The 18,020-nt window shown below is 44.6% G+C and overlaps 1 protein-coding gene across 4 annotated transcripts in view; it reads right to left on the minus strand.

The window, feature by feature from the left end:
- Positions 1-11,657, minus strand: part of CUL1 (cullin 1) — an 87,268-nt gene extending 75,611 nt beyond the window's left edge. For 2 of the 4 annotated variants that reach the window (XM_016125880.2, XM_036230742.1), the window contains exon 1: positions 10,946-11,102. The gene's annotated coding sequence lies outside the window, so the exon portion shown is untranslated. Of the gene's footprint in view, positions 1-10,945; positions 11,103-11,390 lie in introns of those variants that run through there. The other 2 variants (XM_016125885.2, XM_016125884.2) reach the window with 2 other exon arrangements.
- Positions 11,658-18,020: the final 6,363 nt, after the last annotated feature.

An 18,020-nucleotide genomic window follows, 5' to 3' on the forward strand; every position in this document is an offset into this window, starting at 1 on the left:
TGGTGGTACAGGAAACATCTTCAGGCGACCAAGGGTAGAAATCTAGACCTGCGCCTTCAGCCAGGAAGGCACAGCCACATGTCACATGAGGGGCATGTCTCTCCCTCTCTGGCCTGCTCGAGCGCTGCTTAGGAGAGGATGCATTATTCTACTACGAATGCTGTTACCTCACAGCTCCTCCGATTCTCTTCAACTAATTTCCAAGTATCTATCCCGCGTGTAAAGTTTGCCCTTGTAGTTGGTGGATGCTACGACTCGAAATATTATCTGCTAAATAAGCAGGTTTTGAAAACTCACAAAACAAGAAGTTATTCGCCTAACCCAGGTTTTCCAAGGCTTCTCATTTCTTTTCTTTCCACTAACACAAATAAATTAACCCTAAGTTAATTTCTGATCAGCAACTTTTCCTAGCTAAGTGAATAAGGCCCTTCCCATTTCACTGCACACTGTTTTAAAAAAGAGAGTTGTGCCCCTACCATGCTCCTTTTCTGATTTAGAGCTTTTGTTTTGAATTTACCAATTTATTCTCCCTATGAAGGTCCCCAGAGAAACCGGCACCCTCCTTTAGGTGAAACGGGCCCAGGGGATGGACTATGGTCCTGAGTACTCAGACTTACAATGAGCTCGATGCCAACTACTGCCCCGGTGGGTCCACCTGTCAGACATCTACAGTCCCCCCACTGTGCACGTGGCTCAGTGCTGCACTTGATAAAAAGCATTTTGATGAAAATGTCTTTGTACAAGCTACTACAACACGAAGCACTTGGAAATTTAATATTTTCAGACATTATAGATATGGGGAAAGAGTATGAGGAGGTACAGAATACACAAGTGCGTGTGTTTAAGCCTGGACTCTGACCAATCAAGAGTAATTAAAGTCAGTCTCCCCCTCCATCAATCTAGTACATCTGTGCTCATGAAAATATGCCATTTGATAACATCCTTCAAATAAGGATTTTTCTGGAAGGGAGGAGTTTTTTTTTTTTTTTTTAATTGTCTCCCCACTGACTCAAAACAACTCAGCCATATTTATAACAAAAGAAAGAAATCTGGTAAATCTGTAACATCAGCGTGATTCACCTTAGAAGATGATTCTGTAACAGAATCAAGTTTCTAGCATTTTTACTTTTTTTTAATTGAACAGCTCCTAGTCAAGACACATTAATTTGTCAATTTTCTCAAGCAAGTCTTTCAAGCTTATGCTTCAAATAGCTTATTTTAAAAACGATCAAACCATGTTCCCAGTTGAAAATGTAGTTAATATTTTTTAAACACCAGAACCACAAAATCCAGCTTTTCCTTCTAGTTTTGTATCAATGACTCATATATAAAAAAGGGACACTTCAGAGGACGATGGCTTCCAAACACTATTCCATTTTCTAAGTAAAATTTACAATTTTCTGAATTAAAATTTACACATCAAAACTTTACAAATAAATCAATGTCTGCAAAGCATAAGTAGAATAGAGAAAGCAGCACACTATAGGACCAATTTTTTCAGATCACACGCACTGGTATGCACTTACACTGTCTACACTAGACTGTGGATAAAAAAACGAATCTTCTGCATTTTGGGAAAAAAATCCTTTTAATGTAAAACTCTAGTTCTTGATTTACTGCTGCCAAAGGAGTCATGAGAATGTGTTTTAAAATCACTTTTCACTACAACTGCTAAGGGAATCTACTATCCTAGTTGTATGCACACGCTCACACACGTATTTGCGTAACACAAGGTTTGTTGGTTATAATCTGCCAATTTTTTAATCATTTTCCATAAATCAGCCTATCGACAGAAAATGTCTACATTTATCATTTATTATAGGTAAATAAAATCTCAGTTTTCAGAACATCCCCAAATTGGTTAGCTTTGTTGAAATTTTATTCAATTTTCTTATTAGAAATTATATTCCAAGCTTGAAGAACCGGGACAAGACAAATAGCCAGGCTAGTTCTGTGCATATACCTAAAGCCGCAGTATTTTTTTGAGCCTATTTCAAGGGATGATGAGATGGGATTGTGCGGTAAAGGATTAACAAGGACTGAGAGTAGAGCCCACTCCACCAAACCATGGAGACTCAAATACCTGCTAGCAAAAGACTTTACAGTCACGTGACACCTGTGTCATCAGGCATGAAGATGTAAGGGCCACATGAAGCTAGAGATAGTGGGATCAAAAAGGAAGGTATGAATACAGAGCATTTGGAAGAATAAGACTTGGAAGCCGACTGAGTATGGATGAGAAAAATTGAAAGTCTTGGACAGAATGCTACAAATAGAGAAGTTGCACACGGTTTAGGGAGCAAATGAGATCAGCTGGGGGCAAGCTGAGATGGAAGGGCAGCTAAGGCACAAGGACAAGCCCGAGGGCAGGCAGGACTGAACGCAGCTCAGCTGGAAGTGAAAGAGCTGACAGTTACCAATTAGAACTGCTTCAGCCAAAATAAAACTGAAAAACCCCACAACAAAATAAACCAGAACAGAGAGTCAAGTCAAAGAAATATCCTCTAAATGTCCATTAAGAGAAAAGCCAGAACTAGAAGATCAAAGTTTTCCCCACAGAAGCCAACGCCAAAGAGGTCATTCAAGAAAAAAAGGTGACCCAGCCCAGAAGTCTGGAAAACACTGTAGGTCATACCCCTTCCTGAAGTGGCCAAAAGGCTCTAGAAAACAGACTTAGTTCCGTTTCCAATCTAATTTGACCTTCACATATCATGTGAACAGTGTTCACACTCTAGGAACCACCAAGCTAGAAACACAAGAGAAAAAAACAACAGGAAAGAATCTAAGAGAACTTTTAAGGCCTGAGTTTCAATAGACTGAAAAGCTTTTCAAACTCAAGCAATTTAGACTTTTAAAGAAAAAAAACAATTTGAAATAGTATCTTTTTAATTAATGCTACAAACCAGAATTTTCCAGGTTTAAAAGGTACCCATACACACGACACCACCAAGAACACGTTAATGACACATGGTTCGATTCCGTTGTTGCTGCTCCTTGCTCGCGGATTTAATTCTGGCCCCCGTGCTTTAAATTGTTTTTAGATTCCTCCTACAACAAGCAATAACATGAAGCTTTTCTTTTAGACAACCGCACCTATGACTCTGTACTCATTAGGGTCCCGCACTCCTCCAAAGGACACTAGTGTTTCAAGATGCTGATCAGTGCCCCACGAAAGAGAGGTAAAAAACGAACACATTGATTCCTACATACATCTCTATGGCAAGTCACATACTTTTTCACATTCTATGCTTCTAAAAGCAGTATGTGTTTGGGGTGGTTCCATAGAGTAGTGGCCAGGAAGTCTGCTTTACACGCATAAGGTCCTGGTGCTGGGTGTGAGCCCCAGCGGAGCCACGGCCCATACCCCGGGTGTGCCAGGCCCCGGGTGCACGCCACGAGCCCATGGGAGGCGATGCCCCACCTTCAGAGATCCAGTTCTTAGGGGGAGACAGCAACATCCATAGGTCAGGGGGGAAATTAAGAAAATAAATAAAATCAGTATGTGTTCTAAAAATAAAATCCATTCTTTAATATGGGAGTAGTTTTCCCAAAGGCTAGTATTAACTTGAGGGTGACCATATATATACACATGCATACATCCAGTTAGATACGTAGGATATACCACCTCCCTACAAGAGGGGGAAGATATACAAGGACATTAGCATATTAAAGGATGCTCGAAATGCAACTCAGCAGTTCCTACGTTCATTCACCAATCTCCCCTCCCACCCCCATCCCTTACATGTCACAGAACACAGATGGGCAAGTACTGTTCTAAACAAATAAAAATACTGAAGATGTGGCAACATATGTCATGGTAAAGCTGAGCTCTTTTTTTATTGAAGGGGTTCAGAACGGGCCCTCCCAAGATGTGCCACTTTGGCAATGGAGACCTGGTGGCCTCTCGAAAAACTCCTACCTCTCCCTTAAACAATTTAAGTTTGGGGCCTTGCCCATAATGAGCTACTGCCAGAAACAACTTTTTATGACCTACCAACAGGGCAGGGCAAACTTCTGACCACTGAACATCTGCTCCTGACGCCTCCCCTCCGAAGCCCAGGGCGCCTTATGTCATCCTTAGCTCAGACAACATATACATGTATTTTAACTTTGTCTCTGACCCTCATGTATGTGCAGTTCCTATATGTATCTATGTAATTAAACTTCATTCTTTTGTTAGTTTCTCTCAGGTTGATTTAATTATAACACCAGCCAAAAATAACCTTGAAGGGTAGAAATTTCTTCCTCTGCCACATTATAAAAACAAACACTTCAGTGTCCTAAGTGATCACATGCACCACATGCTTTACCAGGTATGTCTCAACCCAACCCGATCCAACTCCACCCAACCCCACCCAAGAGTCACCCCCACACACTCACAAAGGTGCCTCAGAGGAGCTGACCCTAGGCAAAACCGATTGACAGGTTAAGTGTCTACAGCACCCCGAAGCCTTCCCTTCTGTTTTTTGCGGAAGACCGCATCAAATAGGAGACCCTCTGACTTGGGGAGTCTCCACCTGATGGCTGGCTCGCGAAACACGCCTGCATCCCCAGCCACGTCTGTCTGCCTTGGACCAGGAAAGCGAAGGAAACTGGTCTGAGGTGAGGCGTCTGCAAGGGGAGCAGCTCCTGGTCACCACATGGGTTTTGCCCGGTTCACACACGCCAAGCGCCAAATCGACAGCAGCATTAGAACATGCCAGAGGAGCCTTGTGGAAGTCTTACGAAGACTTTACATCTATGAGCTGAGGGAAGTCAGAAGAAACCACTCTTAGACTGTTGTGTTTTCTACCCTCCTCCAAGCCAAATGTCTCCTACTTCTCAAACATGAGCCTGTGGCTCTTACTCCTGGGATTCCACTGGGTCTGACAAGTCCGTGGCCCATGGCTGGTCTGCCACCCTCGTCCAGGATGGCAGAGCTCTCCTTCCAGTCTGATCGGAGCAGGCCTGGCCCCTCCTGCGGGGACGGAGGTCTGAGCTTGCTGACCTTCCTCCCAGGTCTCAACTATCAGATGCTGCCCAAGCACTCAACTATTTTAGTTAGCACGTGTTTAACTTAATTTCTACGTAGTAAAGGCATCCCCCCCCCACCCCAACAACCCCTGCCCGACATTTGGTGATGCATTTCTGTGCAGCTATCTTCTCATAATTCCAACAGTATTTCTAATTTCTGTTATTTAAAATACATTTCTTAAACTAACAGTTACCTTTCAGTTTTCCAAGCTATAGAACAAACTACATTTTTTCTAGTTTTTTTAAAGAAAATTTATGTTTTTAAGTATAATGACAAGTTTAAACATTCAGATTAAAACTACATCTACTACCACTAAGCAGAAAAGGAGAGGAAGTTCACATTATCACTAAGAAAAGGGAACTTCCATACTGCAGACAATTCATCACTACATTATCCAGTGTCATAATTTCATAAACTACCAAATCATAAATGAGTTCCAGGAGATTGAGGCAGTTTTATGAAGGCCATGAAAAACTTGAGGGGACTGGAAGCAGTTGAAGGATTAAGGTATGGGGAAAAGAATGGGAAGATTAGCCCAGCAAAGGAGACATCTGACCCCAGGAAATCCCGCCTGCCAGAAGTCAGCTATTCACCCCACGCAGCAGCAGCACACCTGGAAAGGGCCCTGCAAGCAAAGCGAACACCAAAGCGACCTGCAGCTTTAAACTAAGTGGAAACACCTTGCTCGCAAGCCGACCCACTGCTTTGTTTTTTTAAAAAAAATAAATTAATCCGTCATATTACAGATACATGTGCACTGTAGAAAAACGGAGGAAAAAAAACCAAAAAGAATAAGCTAAAATTAAAGCCATAATTCCATTGCTCGGAGATAATCACTATTAACATTTTGGTTTATTATCTTTTTTAATGCATATACTCACACACGAAATAATTTTTAAACATATATGTTGTTTTATAGTATGTTTCTGTCATTTAACGTACACTGAATAATCACTAACCAGTATTAGAGAAATAAAAAGATTTATCTAAACAATGCTGAAATAATCACCTGCAATAGCAAAAAACTGAAAACAAATGCTCAGTAAGAGGGCATTAAACAGCGCACCCATGACTGAAAATTCATCTGTCATTTTTAATATTTTCTTAAACTAAATCCTTAGAAGTGGATCAGCTATTCCAAAATACATACATATTTTATAAGCTTTTGTTATATATTTCTCTCAGAAAAATCATACTAAATTATACTCTTTCTAGCAACATATAAGCAGGCTCATTCTCCCACACCCTCCACCTTCACAAGTGGCTTGTTTTTTTTAGATGTACCAAAACTTTTGAAAACTATCTCACGGACTTGCTAGTACTGCTAGTGAAGCTGAATTTTTTTTCACGTTTCTTGATTCTTCTTATATAAGCTATCTGTAGCAAGAAAAGGAAATTTGCTTGTAAGTTACATATTTTCCTGTTTGCCACATGCCCTTTAATTCTGTTTATGGCATTTTAACATATAGAATTTTAATCATTTTAAAGTAATCAAATGAATCACCTCTTTCACAATTCCTAATTTTGATGTTATGCTTAGAGAGGCTTTTCCCATCCTGAGATCATCTGGACTATCTTTTTGTTCCCAACTGTTTTTTTTTTTTTTTTCCTGAAAATATTTTAAAAACACAAAGTCCACTATCTTAAAAGTACAACCATTTTGACTGCTTTAAATGTTTTCACCAATGCACACACCCTTTATGCACACATAAAATGGCTGTACACATTTTACACAATCTGTTTTCCAAGGCGTTTTCTGAGACAGGCCATTTTAAAATCTGTAGATTGTTAGATCTGAACGGTCTTAAATGGTTCTAAAAGTTTCACAGACGACACAGTCCCAAAGTTCCAGAACTGTTCATTTCTATCCCATCAGTGTCCAGTTACTCTCCTTCCACGTCCACCAGTTACTAAAAGACCAAGAATAAGCTCATTCCTGGTAGTCCACCAAGTTCTGAATTCTGTCATAGCTATCAATGATCAGGTATCAATCCTTAGAGCATTTTCACTGCGACCTTTCTCCCCTTCCACCTGCACAGAAGTCCTATACTTAGGCAGTGTCTGGTTGGAAGCCTGAGCTCTGGAATGCCTTCTTGTAACTCAGGTTTTATCACCCACTAGGCTTCACCTGAACCACTCAAAATCTGGCTTTCTTAACCTGTATCTTGTACGGTGGACTAAACAATAAGTACCTACACTTCATGGGGCTCGGTAAAGATTTAAAGTGGGAGGATATTCATGAACAAAATAGGAATTCAATGAATGTTGATGTGGGCAGCATGTTAAGGCACCAGGGACAGATGCGCACCACACGGTCCCTACCCTAAAAGGGGTCCCTTTAGTGGGAGAAACCACGACCAGTCAAAGGGTTAAGTCCTAGGACAATGGAGCCAGGGACTCATGGGATCCCAGGGATGCCTCCCAGCCTGGGGTGAGACAGAGAGGGTGGGGCGGGAGAAGGTGTCTGGGCCTGAAGCTGAGCCTTCTCTTTTTAAAGGAGCAGTCTGTCTAGCCACAGCAAGGGGACAGTACTCTCGACAGAGGGGAGAGCATGAGGAAAAACAGAAGAAAGGGCAGCATGGAAAATTCTGGGAACATGAGTGAAGCAGGGAATGGGTCTCTGCTTACTTGATCCAAGTTTCCCCAGAGAAGAAATTTAAATGACTAACTCAGGCTTCACAACTCTGCTTCTCAAACATGAATAAGACTGAGCTTTATAGGACAGTTTTCAAATGCTGTTAATGTTAAAAAAGCTATGAAATAGCTATGGAATACACATGCTTTGAGGGCCTAATCTTAAAGCGTCAACTAAAATTCATCTCATTTTACAAATGAGGAAATGGGGGCCCAGCAAAATAAGCTCAAACTAGATCCACGTCTTCCCCAAGCAAAATGTTCTATGCTTGAGCAAAAATGAAACACACAGTTTTTAGAAGCCAGAAAATATCTGTGTGAATAAAAACTTTAAAAGACATTTAGTGCCATAATAATCTTGTTTGTGGTGCACATTAAATGTATATATTATAAACAAGGAGGTTAAAGTCCTTGGTAACAGAATAAAGTCAAGGTTGTATTTAAATTTACTCTTCATTTAATGTTCATTACTCAGTTTTGAAAAGCAAATACAAAAACATACCTTACTGAGAAACTATCAGGTATCAAAAAAGGCAAGGTAAACTTTGAATTGGTCCTTAAAAATGGCACACTCTTCTCCAGACATGATCTAAAAGACAAGTTTGAAATTCATCCCCCCAAAACATTTTATTCTAAACTGACTCAACTGCTGAGGGAAGAAAGCCCATGGCTTTGGGACCTTTTTGGAGGGCTGAAAGAGCAAAAAATATAAACACAAACATATTTCTAAGCATTTTGGGCCCTAACTTTTAATTTGAAGAAGGGCAAGTAACTCCTCAATCTAAAACACATTCATTTTAACTTCCCCTGCTGAAAGGAAGGCACACACTCCATGCCCGCTGGGTAAATGGAGTGAACTGATACAAGGCCCCGAAGGACCCAAGAATGGCCCCTCCTGTAAGAGATGTCTCAGATCATAGTACCAAAGCCGGGTTTGCCTCATCTCTCCAAAAGGAAAGAGCTTTAACTACCAAACGATTCCATTTTAAAGGCAAGAATTGCAATACTAAACCTGGGGTGAAAAACTTTAATCATTTTTTTTTTTTTAATGTACATCTTAAAACTAGTTAAGGGGAAAAAAAGCGAATTAAAGTTTCACAACTTGTTTTCATGGCACCTTCCTGGATTGCCATACCTAAACAAAGCCTGAGCATTTTTCTACTGGGGCCCTGTATTAGATACTGGAGTTAATAATAATTATAATAAAGCTTGCATTCTTAACTAGCATTAGTGCGGTGACCGTTTCCTGAGGCCAAAATCAGAAGACCGGGTCAGAATTTTTCCAGAAGATGTACTCATTCAAAAAACAACTGAGGTACCCATGAACAAGTTCTATGCTATGGGGGATGCAAAAATAAATAAGGATTATCCCCTCCTTTCAAGGAATTCATAGTCTGAAATGCAGAGGAAATGAGGCTATACTGACAAGACAAAGATAACATTCAGTAAGAAGGAAAGGAGTCTAAGGGGCTGTAAGAGCTAAGGAAACTGCAGAATCAGCTCAGGCATTCATTTGTCCCTTGGTCCTCTTGATACATTATCTGATGGTGTATTAGGAAATGCAGAGCTTGCCTGCAAGGACCTGAGCTCCTGGCTCTGACACAGAGAGGGTGTATTTCATAAATCAGTGAAATCCTAGTATATCTAAAGATTCTTTCCCCACTTCGGGAAAATCGTTAAAAATGACATCAATGAGAAAAAAATCGTTTTAACATTTTTAGAAAATAATTCAGCAGCCCCTCTCAAGCTCAATGAGCACTACTGAAACCTCCAAAAATGGGCATAATAGAGTTAAAGTGAGCCAGTCTTGCATTTGCATGCTTCGGAATTTGAAATGTGATGCAACTGTGTCCAATTACTGCAGAAAACAACAAACAGAACTTCCAAGTAAAAAAATTTCTAATAGCCAAGAACGTTTTTATACAAAACAATTTCGTTTTCAAAATTTTTTTCTAAACAGAATGACTGCTGTTGCTTTTTAAACATTCACTCTTTTGCTACACAACCCAGAAACTCCAGGATTTCATAAAATCAGGTAGACAGGGTGGCCACAAAAGGGAGTGTGAAAACTACACACACATCTGTGGAGTGTTAAGGTATGTTTAGAGATCCTCCTAAAAGCTCAGAGCTTACTTAAAGTAAAAGTGACTTTAGTTCCCTGTCACCTCCTAAGTGTCTTTCAAAAACAGAGTGACCATTTACTCCACTCCTAGCTTGGGCTGTTTTAATGTCACCACGGGAAAGGCCATTATATAGGGCAAATAAATACCTAAGTTGACTGCATTCCGTATTTGCACACTAACCACTAACCCCAACTACGAACTAAAAGCAACAACAGCCACCCAATGGGAAAAGAGAGTCCTATTTTTGGCAGAGGGTTCGCGAGAGAGAGAAAACCCTTAACTCTGGGGATTCGTCTACAGGAATACTTGTAAAGCATTTGCCTCTCTCTGGACCATCGTCACGTCTGCGGGACACAACGTTCCCCAGGTGGCAGAGAGGGCCCCCCGCCGCGCTCGGGTTACCTGCCGGGTCAGTGCGCGCTCCCGCCGGGCGCAGGGTCGGGGGCGCGCCGAAGCCGTGGAGCGGGCCCGGTCCGACTCGCGGGCACCGGGGGGCTCCGTCGCGTCCTGGAGCCGCACTCGCATCCCTGCGCGCCTCCCCGGCCCGCTCCCCCAAGGGAGCGGAGCAAAACGGCGACTATTACCCAATAATAGCGACCTGCACAGTCGCAACAATGCAAGCGGGGAAGCGGAAAGCAGCGAGGCCGCAGCTCCCGGGGCGCGCGAACCCACTACCTACGGGAGAGCACGAGTCCGCGCCGCTCCGGGGAGACGCGACCCCGAGAGGAAGGGGCACGAGGCCGGGCGCCCCGTGGGGGTCGCCGCACGAGGCGAGGCGCGCACGGCCGAAGTGCCCGGGGCCCAGCGCCGCGGCCCCGGCCCGGTCGCGGCTGGGAAAAAGGCCGGCGCCACAAGGCCGCCGCCTCCGGCGATGAATCGGGCTTTTTCCCAGTGCGTAGTCCAGGCCTGGCCGCCCCGAGCCCGCGTCCGGGGCCGCGGCCCGGCCAGGCCCGAGCCGGCCGCGGTGACTCAGGGCCGGCCCCGCTCGCTCTGCTCCGGGCCCGGGCGCCCTGTGCCCACGAGTCCCCCGGCCCCGCCGCCATTCCGCCGGCCGCGGCGGCTCAGGCCTCGCCGGGTGCCTGGGCTCGGCCGCAGCGGCGCCAGCCACTGCGACACCGCGGCTCCGGGCCGGGCCTGCGCCGCCTCCCCTCGGCGCCGGCGCCGCGACACTCACCCGCATTTCCCTGGGGCCGAAAGGGCTCCGGCGACGTCTCCGCCCGGTCGCTGGGCCCGGGCCCCGGTAAACCCCGTCCCGCCAAGGTCTGGCTGCGTCCGTCCGCCGCCGGGGCCGCCCCGCCTGGAGCTGCGTGCGACACGGCTCCCGCCTCCGCCTCCTCCCCTGCCGGCCCTCCTCCCGCCGCCCGCACCACGCAACCTCCGCCCTCTCGCCTTTCCTCTCCGGCTCCCGCCCTCCCGGCCTCGCCGGCTCCGGCGACCGCGGGGCAGAGGCTGCTGGGCAGGGCCGGAACGCACCGCCCGCGGCGTCCGGGCGCGGAGCCGGGAAACCGTCGCCATCGCCCCACCGGCCTGAGCGCGGTGGGGGCCCGGGAGCTGCCCGCCGCCGCCCCGGGCCCCCCGCCCGGCCCGGCCGAGGCCCCGCTCGCGTGAGTGACTTCTACCTGAAAGCCGGGGCCCCTTCCCCTGAACCCCGCGCCGCCTGGGGCCCGGCGCACCGGATCCTCCTCCAGGTTTTAGGGCCGCCCTCGCCTACAGGACGCCTCTAACGACCCGGCTTCCCGCCACTTCGGCCCCGACGAGGAGGGGTCACCAGCCTCTGGAGAAAGTGCCCACAACGCCCCGAAAGACAGGGTCTTCCACGTCCTCCTGCCCCTCTCCTGTGCGCGCACACACACTCTGAACCGACATGGAACACGACTGCAACTCCGCCCAATCAGCGCGCCTCCCCGGACCGGGACGACGCCTGCAGAGTCTCCCCGGCTGGCTGAGGAGACTGTCACAGACGGGCAGGTGGCCCTGAAAACCCGCCGCAGACCTCGGAGAGACGTGTGGTCCACTCCCGCGGCCCTGTACACCTGCAGGCCTTAGCCATCGGCACCTGAAGTCTGAGTTTTTCTGAGCCGTTTTCTCCCTTAAAATCGGTTTTAAAGTGAAAAGTGCGCTAGGCTTCCCGCTTCGAACATTTTTTTTTTTTTTTTGGCAAATGTTTACAAAGAATCACTTCAGCATTAATCTCTGTAAAGACAAATCAAGGCCAGAATTTAAGGATTTACATATATGGGTGGTATTGAGGTGTGACTAAAAAACTATTGTTTTCACGTGCAGTCTTAAGTAGTTAATTGCATTCATTTGAAATTTAACTGTTACAATTGGATACTTGCAATACTTTAACAAATTTTGGCTTGCTAAGATGACGAAGGCTGGAGGAAGCATGGATTTGGAGGGGCTCCTGCTTTAATGCCACGGTTTGAAACATACCAGAGTCCACTCCATAAACAAGCCAGGAAGGATTCCAAATGAACCTACCTGGGCAAAAAACCACGATGAATGTAAGTTCCTGTTTCGCTCCAAATTAAAACAGTACAGAGATTCCAATACTCCCTTGGGGTAGAAGTCCTAGGCCCTGAGCAGAGGGCCGCCCCCAGCGACCATACTGCTTCCTGCAACACAGGCCGCCTCTTAGAAGACATACCTCAACAGTATATGTGGTTTTCCTATTGAAAGGTGGTCTTTTGTCAACATCTGTTAAGTATCTTTAGAGGTATCACATTTGTCTGTGCTTGTTACTTAAGTATGTAATCTCAGTCTGTGCAAGAGTTTAAAATTCTTGGTTTATATCCTCTACTTATAAATAACCTACTCAGAAGAAAATTTAGATGTATTTAACAACTTTTTTTATGGACACATGGTAAAACTGAAGGTAAAAAAATGGGCTTGTCCCTGTGGACAGTGTTTTCCATGGTACATATGTGGCTTTTTTTTTTTTTTTTTTTTAACATCCTCATGTCTTCCCCTTCCTGGAACCTGTACTTTCCTTAGACGACTTATCTCCATGTTCCCTAAGCTGTCTTCCCCAGTCTCATCATTCACCACAGTTTCCTGGTCTGTGAGTTCCCACACCTGATGCAAGAGCTGAATGGGTCACTCTCCCCTTACTGTTTCTTCCACCCTCTATTTTTGATTAATGGAAGCAGTCCACTGAGGCCACCCTCTCCCCTTCTCACTGCCTCAATTCCTGGTTCTAAACTTCCTTCTATCCTTCACGCTCCACCACTACGTGCCGTCATTCTTAGCAGTTAGACAATTCCATTGACTTTTATGCACCTCAAAGCCAGGCGGCCTTCTTTCTTTCCACTCTGAGACATTCTTCATCTTTCTTTCCCATCTCAGCAAAATTGATGTCCTTTTTCCAGGTGACCTACAGTTTGTAGGGATAATTAATTTGACAGTTGTCAGAATCAAAATGCAAAATAGTCTCAGACTAGAATATTAGGCCAAAACCAATAAAATTAAAAAATATAACAAGTCCAAAATGACATAAAGTTCAAAAGCCAAGTGATAGGTTTAGGTAGACCTTGTTGTTTTTATATTCAGACTCAAACTACTATCTTTTGCTCTAGTTAACTAACTGTTAAATGGGAATAAAAAGATGTTTCCAATAAGTGAAGGTAATTCCTTTATAATTCCAGCATAATGTCTGAAACACAGTTCTCTGTCATCTTCCAAAAAGTGGAGGTCCACTGACTCCTCCAGTGCAGTTGATAACACATTTTCTAAGCCACATAGGCCTGAAAGCTCAAAATCCTGACCCACCGACCTTGCATCCCAGAGCTAGTCTCCATCGTAGAGAAATCTTTTATTTTGGCTCAGTCCGTAGGGGCCGACATTATCATCTTTACAATGAGAAAACCTAAGTCTCATCTGAGTCTGATGTTAGTTTGCTCTACTTCACTCAGCTTGGTCAGTGACACACTGATTCCCAAATCAGCACATATCCACTATTTTATTTCCCCACACCCGTATTGTTTCTTTAACCTTCTCAATGGTTTTCCTGGTTCTGATCTTGGTCCCTCCAGCCTGTGCAGTGACTGACTGCAGATGGTGCTTTCCAAACTGAGACCCTGAATCTTCGTCAATGTATCTTTTTGCCTTCTAAAATTTTTCAGTGGTTCCCCCATCATTTATATACTTCAGTCCAAATGGTGACCTGGCACCTGAGGGTTACCATAATCTTATCCAAACTTACTTTTCCCTATTTATTTCCAGCCACTTTCTAAAAGGAACTCTCAACTTCATCCAGTCCTGCTGGGCCTGCGGCGGGCTCACAAATACCGGCCTTGGATCACCATTTATGAGTGCCGGCTGGCATTGGTTCTCTGAACAGAAACAGTTCCTTCTTCCTTCCTCCTCTCCTGCATCTGCAGATCCTCCTTTTTCCAAATCCAGTTCACAGCCCCTCCCAGGAAGCCTACTTTGCACCTTCTACCCAGGCTTTAGTGATCTTTCCCTGACTGCCGACTTCTCACCAGGTACTGTTTCCTAAAGCTCGCCAGCCCCCTCAGCATTATGCCTGAAGAACACTGAAGAGTGTTCAAACATACTTGTTACTAATAAAATGAAAGGGTACTGCATCACTTGACTAGCCATATGAGCTGTTGTTTTTAAGACGCCAGTAAGGGACTAGCCAGCCATCCAGTGCAAAGTACATTCATTTGATGAGATAGTTCTCAGACCTGTCTTTGCTTCAGAATCACCTGGGGACTTGACACTAATTCCAGGGCCCACTCCATATCTAATGAGTCAAAATTGGGTAGGAAGGGGCAGGGAGGAAATATGAAACTGCCAGAGTTTGAATCCTGGCATTACTACTTATTATCTGGGTAACTTTGAGCAAGTTACTTAACCTCTCTGTGCCTAGTTTCTTCATCTATAAAATGGGAGTGATAATAGTATCTCATATGATTTGTTGTAAATTAAATAATTAACATTACCTATGAAGGTAATGGTAATGATGATGATTATATAATTACCCAGGGTCGGTCTGGTGACCTGAGTTTGGGAGCCACTGATTTAATGAACCATTCCTTTCTTATGGTAAAGTTTTAAATGTTATGACCTTAAAACTTCTGGTATTGGCATTATGACATATTACAATAAGTCTTATTTGTTTTGAAATAGTGTATGTTAAGGAAGAAGATCCAAGTAAACAGATTTTTCAATTAAATTTATTTAAATCCAAATCATGAAATGATTTTTTTTTCAAAACTAATACCTCTTAGAAAAATAATTACACATATGCTGCAAGTATACCGAGTAATTCACAGCTTAGTATTCAAAGGATGTGGGGAAGAAATGAAATAATACCATGACTTCTTCCTCTTAGGACAATGAGTCATAAATTCTTTTTGAAGTAGGTTTTCTAATATTCTAAGTAATTGGAAAAAGTTTTATAGCTCATTTTGGTTCATCAAATGCCAAATAATATTTTAAATGATGTTAACCATAACTAGATATAAAACAGGAAGCAGAAATTTACTTAACAAAGTCACAAACTGCACACATCTGAATGGGGAGCAAAGGATGGGTGTGCCGCACCTATCTCCTGACTTATAAATCTACAAACAAACATACAAAGGCCTTGTTTTTATCGCCTGAAATTCCACCAGATTCCTTTTATTCTCTCTTAAAGGCTCACATAGCTCTGGGAGGATAACAGGGCTTGAGAGCCATTCACACATCAGCATTTACTAGTTTGATCTGGTTGCCTGCTTTCTAACACAAATCAGTGGCTCTTAAAGAATGGAAAGTTTTGGGTAAATCAAGTTTGGGAGAAACACTGAATGCCTCAGGGCAAGCTGAAGAAGGTCTGGAGTCTGAAGATCTGGGAGCAAAGTAGTAAGCTAAAGAAGGGAATGAGGAAAGGAGATGGGACTATTTAAAAACCTAATCTGTCCAGTTTAAGATTTTGCTTATTGAGAAATCAGAGGCCTCTTGTTTTGGAGACTCATAAGGCAGAAAATATAGTTGTAAGCTTCTGAGGCCTGACCTGTGGGACCTGAACATCACTGTAACGTTCTATTAGGCTGGACCACAGGAAATTGCAACTGATTTTCAAGTGATTCAATCTAGTCTGCATGAGAATATTATTCAGAGTTCTAGAAAACAGTCCTAAAATCACTTTTTCCAAGAAGCTTTCTAAGACCTTCCACACCTCACCCCAGTCCCATGCCCACGTGGGACTAGGTGCCTTTCTAGTAAACCATGTGTCTACTTTCATTAAAGAGTTTATCAATAATGCGTTATAATTTTTCCCTTGTCTATCTCCCACTCCCTCACAGATTGTGAGCTCCTTGGATTCAGAGACTGTGTCTTATTACTGTATCTACAGTATTCATCATAGTGCCTGACACATTGTACAGTGAAGGAAAAGTTGGAACCCAACTCATACATTAGTTGGGACTGTGTGTACCATGAAACCTAGCTGTGCTACTTTGCTGCACAAAGACCTTTAATAATTCCGTTTCATACCAAAACAATGGCAAACCTTCATTCCTAATACTGAAACACCCTCTCCACTTTGGCCTGGGTGGATCCATTCAGACTTTTCTCCCTCTGGTTTCTGATACAGTAAGTCCGCACTCAGCATTGTTGACAGGTTCTCAGAAACTGCAACTTTCAGTGAAACCACGTATAGCAAAACCCGTTTCATCATCCACTAATTAACAAGAGTTAAGTTCTTACAGCAATATTCCTGGTCACAAAAACATCACCAACATCTAAGTAAAGACCCTGAAAACTAATATTAAACGTTGAAATAAATGTGAGCTACACAAACATTTAAGAAAAATTAATAAAAATGAGATTATTCTACACCCTGCCTGTTCCACCTCAGGGTCATGGGTGGCTGGAGCTCACCCTGGCAGCTCTGGGCCCAGGAGGGGGGACACATCCTGGTCAGGACGCCCTTCCCTCGCAGGGTCACTCACACACACACTCACTCCTCAGACTGGGAAGATGAAGACATGCCAATCACCTCCCATGCACATCTCTGGGATGTGGGAAGAAGCTGGAGTGCCCGGGAAAACCCACGCAGACGTGGGGAGGTGCCCATCGATCCACACTGGCGGGATCGATGTTCCCCTCGCCAGCATAATGAAATGGCGGTGAATGAAACGACGTTGTTGGAGGACCCGCTGCACACATCCAGTTAGAGCTCAACCAGGCCCCTGGGAACGCCTTGGTGGTGTCTGTGCGCTCCCCGTCCAACTACGCCTTCCACAGCAACGGCTCCTCCCAGCCACTGCTCGCCCAACACAGCCCATCCTGGGCCCGCCTTACACACCATCTCTCTAATGAAACCTTTTCTGCTCCTCTGCCTCATATGAATTCCACCCCTCCCCACACACTGAGTGGATAAACCAAGCCTCCTGTGGTCATTCTTAAACAGTCTGTGTCCCTACAGGAGTGTATCAGTCAAGGTTCACCAGAGAAACAGAACCAATTGGAGTCAGTCTGTCTCTGTCTCTCTCTCTCTCTATATATAAATATAAATATAAACATAAATATAAATATAAATATATATATATGAATGAATGAGTGGGAGGAGTGGGAGGAAGGGAGAGAGAGAGGGAGATTGAGGGATTGATTTTAAGGAAATGGCTTATGTGATTTTGGAGGATGACAAGTCCAAAATCTACAGGGTGGCCAACAGGCTGGGAGCCAGGAATGAGCTGATGCTGCAGATCAAGCCTGAAGGCCACCTGCTGGCTGACCTTCCTCTTGCTTGGGGAAGGTCAGTCATCGACCTAGTCAGCCCTTCAGCTGATTAAATGAGGCCCACCCACATTATGGAAGGCAATCTGCCTTAAAGTCCAGTGATTTAAGTCTTACTTTAGTTCAAAGAAAAAAAAAAAAACACCCTCACGGAAACATCCAGAATAATGGTTGACCAAATATCAGGGCACTGTGGCCCGGGTGGCATATCGAACTGACGTTTGCGAGCACGGCGTAGGAGACGACAGCCATAGCAAAGGGCGCCTTCTTTCCTTTAACGGTGGCCTCCCCTCGTTGCCTCATGTGTCTTACCGCCTAGGGACTCTTTGGCCAGTCTCTACCTACCTGCTCAGCGCGCCACTTCGCCCTCGCGGGCGGTGCCACACTGTCTGCCCTTCCGTCCTGAGGCCAGTCAGCCTTTGGCTCCCACGTGCCTACTCTCACGGCTCTTCTAACCCATCTGATAATTTCTTCTTCCTCTGGCTCTCTTCCACCCACCACTTAAATGCAGGTTCCTG

The sequence above is a fragment of the Rousettus aegyptiacus genome, unplaced genomic scaffold, assembly GCF_014176215.1.
Source record: "Rousettus aegyptiacus isolate mRouAeg1 unplaced genomic scaffold, mRouAeg1.p scaffold_m13_p_13, whole genome shotgun sequence".
Lineage (NCBI taxonomy): Eukaryota > Metazoa > Chordata > Mammalia > Chiroptera > Pteropodidae > Rousettus > Rousettus aegyptiacus.